At 37.7% G+C, this 8,909-nt stretch overlaps 1 protein-coding gene across 1 annotated transcript in view; it reads left to right on the top strand.

The window, feature by feature from the left end:
* LOC101855516 (sulfate transporter) overlaps positions 1-4,427 on the top strand; it is a gene marked incomplete at its 5' end in the record, with an annotated part of 19,492 nt that extends 15,065 nt beyond the window's left edge. Inside the window, 1 exon segment of the mRNA XM_005106211.2 lies at positions 3,880-4,427.
* Between the last annotated feature and the right edge of the window lie 4,482 nt (positions 4,428-8,909).

Below are 8,909 nucleotides of genomic sequence, written 5' to 3'. Positions count from 1 at the left end.
GTCTACCTTTTGTCTCACCGTCACGTTTTCTGAAAGTAATACTATAAAAATTTGGGAATCTTCGAAAAAAAAGCAGCTTTATAAATTATAATTATAATCAATGTCTTGTATCTGCGCCTTTTTTTAAAAGGGAAAATGAATAATGTTTTCGAAAACAAATTTGCTGGTCTTACTTTCTAAACTTTCTAAGCCAACTTTTCCATTTTTTAAAATGTCCATCCTTTCCTAACATCTCTTGAAACCATAATCTATGCAGTGACTAGTCACTGCAGAGGCTACAATTACTATAATATATAGGTTTTCTCATATCCGAACTTCTCATGTTAATATTCTCTTGCTTGTTTGCTTTGGACCAGGCTACCGCAGATGCTTTGGGATTCGGTGTTTCTTTTCTTTTAATTTGTTTCTTCTTTTTATTTCCTCTCTTTCTTTGAAAAAAAACTTTTTCCTTTGTAGCAATTTTCATGATCCTGAACACACATCAACTGTACGTCATTGACACAATATAAGTCATTCTGGAGGCAGGCTGTTTCTGCCCACCCTTCAAGGGCCTGCCTAGACTGTGTGGAATACGTCCCAGCAAAAAGACAGGAGTCCTCGACAAAATCTGAAAATCTCATAGCCATGGTGGATTCCAGCTCGCGCTGGTTGTTTTGTTTTGTTTTGTTTTTTTTTTGGGGGGGGGGGTGACAAAACAAGGGAATTTAACTTTTGCACCACAACCACTTTGGATACTCGAAAATGTGAATTATTTACTTTGTTTTAGGCATGAAAGCACAAAACTGTTCAGATGAAGCGAACCTTGCATATAATCTCAGCGAATTATCACTTTTTCAGAGATATTAACATCCTGTAGTAAACTGTACTGTGGAGGGTGCGGTGGTGGAGCGGAAAGTCCGGGTTCGAGCCTCGCTTCGGACACGGACTTTTTTCGCCCCTTCCTGCCCACCGAGCAGTAATGGATACCTGACTTCGAGTTGGGGAAGTAAAGGCGGCGTGGAAAGGAACTGGCCACCCTACCACAATAATATGCCGAAGGCCCAGGAAGTTGTCTCACTAACAAGCCAATCCATAATGTCCGGACGGGATGCGGGAACAGCTTTCTTTGAACTGTACTGTAAACTGACTTGTTGCTCTCCCTCGCTCGCCAGATATCCCATTTCGACTAACGCCAAGGATCGCACACAAGACACGCATCTACGGAAGATGTTTGTAGTATGTTGTTGATGTAGTTCTCTTGAATGTTGTCAGCAACTACAGTGTCTCCCTTTTCCAGGCATATGTTGTGTGTGTTTATCTGGTTCACTCTTTGGTGGAAATTCAAAATTATTTTTAAACAATCTTTTTTAAGAAAAAAAAATATTATGCTTCAGTATTGGTGTCCTTGGTTGTTACAATGTAAGATAATATGATTCTTTTAACTTAATCTTAGCTAGATAGATAGAATGAAAAAAAAAGAAAGAAAAGAAGAAAGGGAGAAAGAAAAATTATTAAATATCTACGAGAACAGAGTCTTGTGGGTATGAGAAAAAGTCATTTGTAATTTTGTCAAACACGAATAAGGGGATAGTAATTTGATTTATATTATATTTACAAACTGTTCACTGTTGAAATATATACTTTGACAATGTCACAACTGTATATTTGTGTAGGCTACTCCACTCATTAAATCTTCCATATTGCTTGATTTAACGCCTGCTTTGCACATATTATTCATAATAGCAATGCTTATAACGAATGCGTTTTTGCTTAATGCAAGTTAACGGTGAAGGGTTATATTACTAGATCTATAATATTATATTATGTTCATGCTTATGTCCTCTCCATTTTCATTCCGTTTTTCTGCTTTACCTTCGCTTTTGTTTTTTTGTTGTTGTTGTTGTTGGGTTTTTTTCGTTTTTGTTCCTGAAGGTTCTGTTCAACATTGGTTGTTTTGTGGGGGGGGGTTCTTGTTTTTTTTGTACGGAATGGGGTTTTTTGGTTGTTTTTAACCGTTTGTTTTCCAAGTAAATTGGGAAAAAGAGGGGTGGTGGGGTGGGGTGAGTCTTATATATCATTTATGATACTGCTGTGGGTGTGTGACTCCCAGGGTATTCGGCAAAGCCAATGTCAACACAGATGTAGAAGACCCCATTCCTTCTCTGCCTCTGAGTTGTATTTTCTTTATATGTATATATATATATATATATATATATATATATATATATATATATATATATATATATATATATATATATATAAGACTGCGCACTGTGATGTCATTCCGGTTCATCAGGAGTGCACAATTTGACTCAATTTGGAACCAAATGAAAAGCAACGGGAATAGGCTGTTTGTGCATACACTCGACAGTATAGTGATGATGTTCGTCCTTCGCTGGCGAAGATGACCTTGACTCCACATCACTGGAGGGGTGGGGTGTGTGCGGAGATGGCTGATCAGGTCGATCTTCGCTCGGAAATGTCTGTTGCAGAGGGGGCAGGGGATGATGGTTGGGGTTGAACTAGGCTGGATGATAGTAAGGGGCCCTCTCGGTCTTTTCTCAGCTGCATACACTCGGCTGTATAGTACTTGTAACGAGATTGTGTTTCGCTCTGCATTTTGTGCACCCATGGAACACGCTCAGACTGGCGTAGCGAAGTTTAAAAAAAAAAAAGGTTTTATACATTATGTATAGTATAGCAAAGAGTGGCGGCCACGACAGTGCTCAGTCTAGGATATTATAATTATTCAAGTCTTTGGTCTCTTTAAACTGTATCTGCACAACTGACTCGGGACAGAACGATTATCAAGGCGTGACTAGTATAGAGCTCACATCATGTCAAAAGGAATTCTGCAAAAGTAAACATTTTTTGACGCAGTAATAAATAAATAAATAAATAAAAATATGAATAAATAAATGAATAAATAAGACGTCTGGATTTGATTTGTACTATCGGTGTATCGTCGTTTCCTTTATCAGTATCGTGAAAACATTGTCTCTTTAATAAATCAATCAATAAATGGAATTTATGTTAATATATATTTATATTTATATAACATTACTTCTTTTTTAATGTCACTTAATAAATCAATCAATAAATGGAATTTATGTTAATATATTATATTTATATTTGTATTACATTACTTCTTTTTTTATGTCACCTCTCTTCTTTTCATCGTCACATTATTAAATCATCGTGATTTTGACGTAACCCTAGAATAGCCTTACACACCACCGAGGTGCCCACTCTTTGGACTCCTAATTCTTGTGTTAGTTGGTGTGTGCCCCATCAGCTCAGCACTCAGCAGTTTTATTGTATTGGTGTTGTCAATATAATATGTTGTTTGTGGTATTGATACAATACAAACACACGCACGCGCACGCGCACGCGCACGCGCACGCACACGCACACACGCGCACGCACACACACGCACACGCACACGCACACGCACACACACACAAACACACACACACGCACACAAACACACACACTCACACGGACCCGAGCAAACGCACGCACGCACGTGCGCACACACGTACACACACACACACACACACTCTCTCTCTTTGAGCGCGCGCGCTTGTGTACGTGTGTGAGAGTGTGTGTATGTGTGTGTGTGTGTGTGTGTGTGTGTGTGTGTGTGTGTGTGTGTGTGTGTGTGTGTGTGTGTGTGTGTGTGTTTCACTGTACGCACTATTGCAACGAGTTTATTATATATGTATGTGTGAGTGTGTATGTGTGTGTGTGTGTGTGTGTGTGTGTGTGTGTGTGTGTGTGTGTGTGTGTGTGTGTGTCTGTGTGTCTGTCTGTCTGTGTGTGGGTATATGTGTTTGTTCGGTTCTATTAGTGTTTGTCTGTGTGTATGTTTTCACTCACTGTTCCCCCTCTCTTCCCCAGGGCATGAACACCAAAATGTGAGGGCCTGACTACTGACTGTGAGAGAGGACAGACTCGAGAGACAGACACCGAGTCAATCAGGCCCAAACGACTGCTGGGAACAAGACGCAAAGAACGACAGTTTGTTTAATTATTCTACGGCGCTACTTTTATTACTCACGATCTTACCAAACATTCCACTGAGTATCCTCATACCACAAAATTCGTCCGATAAAATAATAATAATAATAATAATAATAATAATAATAATAATAATAATAATGATAATAATAATATGGTTTGACATCATCACAACACGTCATTAGATTTTGCTCGTTATAGTTGCCATCGAGTTCGTCGTTGTTACATCAAGACTTAGGCCTACACAAGGCTTTCCGTGGTCTTAGAACTAAAAAATTTCACCTCCTCGGCATTTCACAACCTCAGAATTAAAAAAGTTCTGTCTGATATTTTTCGGCGTTTTCAGTTACAAAACCACGAGGTCAGAAAGCAAAATACTCCATTTGCTCTATCAAAATCGTAAGAATATTTGGAGTCGTTATCACGATGTTAAAAGAGTTGCATTCGAAAAAGTTTGACATACCGTATTTGTGAAACTCAAAAATTTGTGCGTCACGTTTCTCAAAACTGGGTACTGAGCAGGTAGAACTTTGCAATCCTGAGGTTATAGCAATTTGTATCGGAGATAAATCTCTTTAGTTCCTCCAGGACCACGGCTTTACTGTGTCGTATTGGCCTGTGTAGACAAGTGCAGCAGATAATGATTATTATTATTGATATTATAGTTTGTTACTCCTCATTTTCCTCCCAACAAGACGAGAATGCGCCATGGGCTGGTATTTTCCTCAGGCTGGAGAAAGGAACGGAAAATCTTCAGTGAACAGCTATACGGCTATCTCATTCCGGTGTGGGAATGTATGTCAATAAATGTCGAAAAAATAATAGCTTCCAATGTCGAAATTGATATAAATCTACTATGTCAAATGCTTTCTATGTAGTTTCTAGTGCTTCCAACTGACTGGATTTTTGGCTGAAATGATTCAGTCATTACGAGTATGCTCGATTTTTTTTCTAAGGTCTTGTTCCTATTCTTGTTTTCTCTTGGACAATGACTGCTTAGGTCAATATTTTTTTTAAATTAACTATACCAATTAGCTTAAGGTAGAAGTTGCACGATTTTTAACTTATCTTGCTTTTATTTTAAAGGAAAGGGGACTTAGCGGTTGGCTTTGTAGTGTGTAGTAATTTTCAGTGGGATTTTCTTGGCTTCATTAATTAATATTATCCTTTCTAGCTCAAACTGGGTATTCCAGGTTCCAATAAAATGTTTTGCGTTGTTACAGTCGAGTGATTTTTAAAAAATAATGGGCACAATGGCATGAGCATCAGAAAAAGACATCAAGTTGATTAAGCTAAATGCCTTTAACTTTAACATTTTTCTGCTCCATGCTCCATTACATCAGTGATTTTATTGGAAATAAAATTTCTTTACTATGTGGTGGTAGTTCGTGGTGCAGAAAGAGTTAATGGCGAGTCTTTACGCATTGCCACATGTCCAAGTGCAGCTGTGTAAACTCTGTGTGCATACAACATTCCATCTTTCAATCGTTTGTTTGTTTGAGTAAAGAGAAGCTCATCGACACAATAATGGTCATTTAGTGCTGGGGGGGGGGGGGGGGTAAGACGGGCAGACAGACGGAAACAACGGAGGGAAAGTAAAGAAGTAGGAAGTACCACCAGTGGCCTCCTCCAACCACCCGCTCCATCTTGTTTTTAAAAAAGGGCTGAAATGTATCTTGGGCAACGTTGCGAGTCCCAGAAAGCGTTGATCTGAGCTGACTCCAGTGTTCTACAGACCATGAATCATGACACCAAAGAAATATTGTATCAGTTTTCACGCAAAAGTAATGAGGAAGTGATGGCGAAAGAAAAGAGCGATCTTGTCATATATTTATTTTATTGTTCAATGGCGACCAGGAGAATTTTTCTTTCCAATATAATATAATTACATATTATGTAAATTGGTTTTGTTGGGATAATCTGTTGTTATTTTCGTATGGCTTTTTAATCAAAATATCTGCTTTTATTTACTTTGTTTATTGGGTTGCTGTGTAGTCAGTTCCTTTTTTTTTTTGGTTGTTTGCTTGGAATTATGCCTGTGTTGTTATCTTTAATAGAATGCAGTTGTAGCACTTTAGTGCTTTAAAAAAACAAGCAGCAATCCAACAGCAACCCAACAGCAACCCAACAGCAACCCGCATGGGCTGTTTTGAGTTTTTTGTATGATTTAATTATAAATATTTTTATCATCAAAAGCTCTATCTCATCCCTGTCAACTAGACATCATGTTCTGTTACATTCGATCAGAAACTGTTGACGTTGTGTAAAATAAGCTTAGTAATTTGTTACTCTTACATGTTTTTAATACCAATATCTGTTTTTATTTGCTGCATAATATGCGAGGACAAACAACATAGAGGTATTGTTTTATATGTTTGTATCTTCTGAGATCAGTTTTATCAGGAATGTTTGTAAAATGTTTTCTTTTATTTGTCTGCAATGAAAGCTTCCATTGTTTCTGTTTGAATGCGCCTCTTCCCTTAGCCTATCCCTCTTCAAGTAAGTCAAGATATATGAAGAGACACAACACTCTTTTCACCAGAAAGAACACTTTTGAAACTGATGATTCACAAATAACTTTGGTGTAGTAGAACGCCCCTTTTTATTTATTTTCACTTGGGATGTTGGCGTAGACGTCTTTAAAAAAACAACTATTTAGGCAACAGTTTGAAATCTCCTAAACATATAAAACGCCTGCAGTGCAACTGGGATGGACACAGTGACCTCGATAATGCCCTGAATATTTTTCTTGTTTGATGTAAGACCACAGAAGAAGAAAAAAATGTTTTACAGCACAGGTGTCAAACTCAAAGCATTCCAACGTAAGGATCTTTACAATACAGAGCCTTACTCCAAACATGAACGAACTTGTTACCATTGCGAGAAAAGATACCAAACATCCTGCTCTGACTAAATGGCATGAGAGCAGAAGGTGGTTTGCCTTGATTTGCTATCATTTATTGAACTTTTGTTTGTTTCATTTCACATTATTATTTTTTAAAAATATCACGTTTTCCACTGCTCAGTGTGATTTTATCCAATTTGACCAGCAACCTTTAATTGATTAAATTATGGGATTTGAGTTTTGGTTTCTCTTGCGCATTTGAATTGACACCCGTATTTTACAACTTACAGCAGCAGGGGGAAACAGCTGATAGGCCTAGTTCCTAGTTATATCGTCAGATTGTCACGACGCGCCATATTGAACACAACAATGCGCACAAAATCGCTGGAAGCAAGACGGACGTTGTGAACAAGAACTGTCCCCTGTCAGCATGTTTGTGGATCCAATTTCCCGCTCCGAATAACGTAACCTGCTTACGCCAATCTGTGACGTCGCTGTAGATATGGAACTTTACACGCCATTGATGTACACAACTGCACTGTGGTACAAGTTTCAGAGCGATATTGTCCGTCGAACGGAATAGTAATACAGACTCTGTCGTAGAATCTTTGTTTAAGTTGTATAATTGAGGGTTCATTTACAACAAGCGAGCTGCAGAACTAACGGTCCTTCGTAAAAACTGACATCAGACGGGAGAGAAAAATATGCTAACAACACTAACAATAACAAAAGTCAGTTGACGTTGGTGCTAAGATCAGCACAGATGTTCCCACAACACGTCTGTTGACCTTTTTTTTTGGGGGGGGGGTGCAAGATGTATTTTATGCGGTTAGTAATCAACCAGTGTCTTAAAAGAACACGTTCTAGTGTTTTCAATGAACACCATGTCGATTCCGATGAGGTGTGAATAATTGAGTGATTGCCTACCACAATATTAATTGTTGAGATCCGAGTCATTCCTACCTATCGATGCCTTACACTGAGGTTTATTATCTTAATCATGTTCTTTACTATGTCAATGCATGGCTGTAGTTTCCACGATAGAGATGCCAACAGGGACCAAGGGCTGCATTGATGAGTGGGCTGAAATCACTGGCTTATGTTCACTGACTTCTGAGACCAGAAAGTATGTGGTGAACGAAGTCCCTGTTTTTATCTTGACAGAAGTTCAACTGACTCCTTATAAACAAATAAGGTCCCTGATATTATTATGTATATTGTTTGACGCAAAGTTTTCTCTGGTTGCTTCTTGGGAAATAAATTAATATAATACAATAATATTATAATTTTATTAATATAAATGTAACAGGAATTGGGACCAATTTGATCGCTCAATTTTACCAAAGATCTTACAAACATTACAATTTGAATTACAAGTACCGTACAAGATGCTTCACGCTCTAAAAAAAAAAAAGGTTAATAAACAATCGACCCGCATTTTTGTAAATGTCGCCCTCTGACGTTGATGTTTATGCTCAGTTTTGTTTCTGAACAGAAGCAGTTCTGACGAGTAGTGAATGGTATAGTTTTGTCTTTTTTGGTTGTTAATTATCGTAGTTATTGTTGTTGTTGTTGTTGTTGTTGTTGTTTAACCCTTAGCCATATCGTGCAGAAAGTGGACCACCCAAATAAGGCCTACGTGTCATAGTTTAATTAATAATAATGAATTTTATGTTGGGGTTTATTGTAAGTCCGCTTGACATCGCCGTCATTAAAGTTAAAGCGCACTGCTGTGTAGGCTACTGCGTTGGGTATACAATTATTATTATTATTGTTATTAGAATAATGTACAGTTCTAGTCATCTTTTTCCTCTCTCTCTCTTCATTCCAATATTTTTTTTGGTGTTTTGATCCCACTCTTGATTCTCTTCCTTCCATCACCGAGAACTTGCAGCTGGTTGGTGTTTTTGTTATTATGTATTATTACATAAATCGTATTTATTCCGACATTATCTTATTGCTCACTATCATTTTAAAGACGTTTTTAAAAAATGCTATTTTAGTCTATATAGACCCTGAAATGAGCTGTAATTTTATTATTTAACAAGAACAAACAGTAAAACCC

This window comes from Aplysia californica, unplaced genomic scaffold, assembly GCF_000002075.1.
Source record: "Aplysia californica isolate F4 #8 unplaced genomic scaffold, AplCal3.0 scaffold00519, whole genome shotgun sequence".
In the NCBI taxonomy this organism is placed as follows: domain Eukaryota; kingdom Metazoa; phylum Mollusca; class Gastropoda; order Aplysiida; family Aplysiidae; genus Aplysia; species Aplysia californica.
Note: the sequence above shows the minus strand (reverse complement) of the source record. Positions and strands in the feature narration are given on the sequence as shown.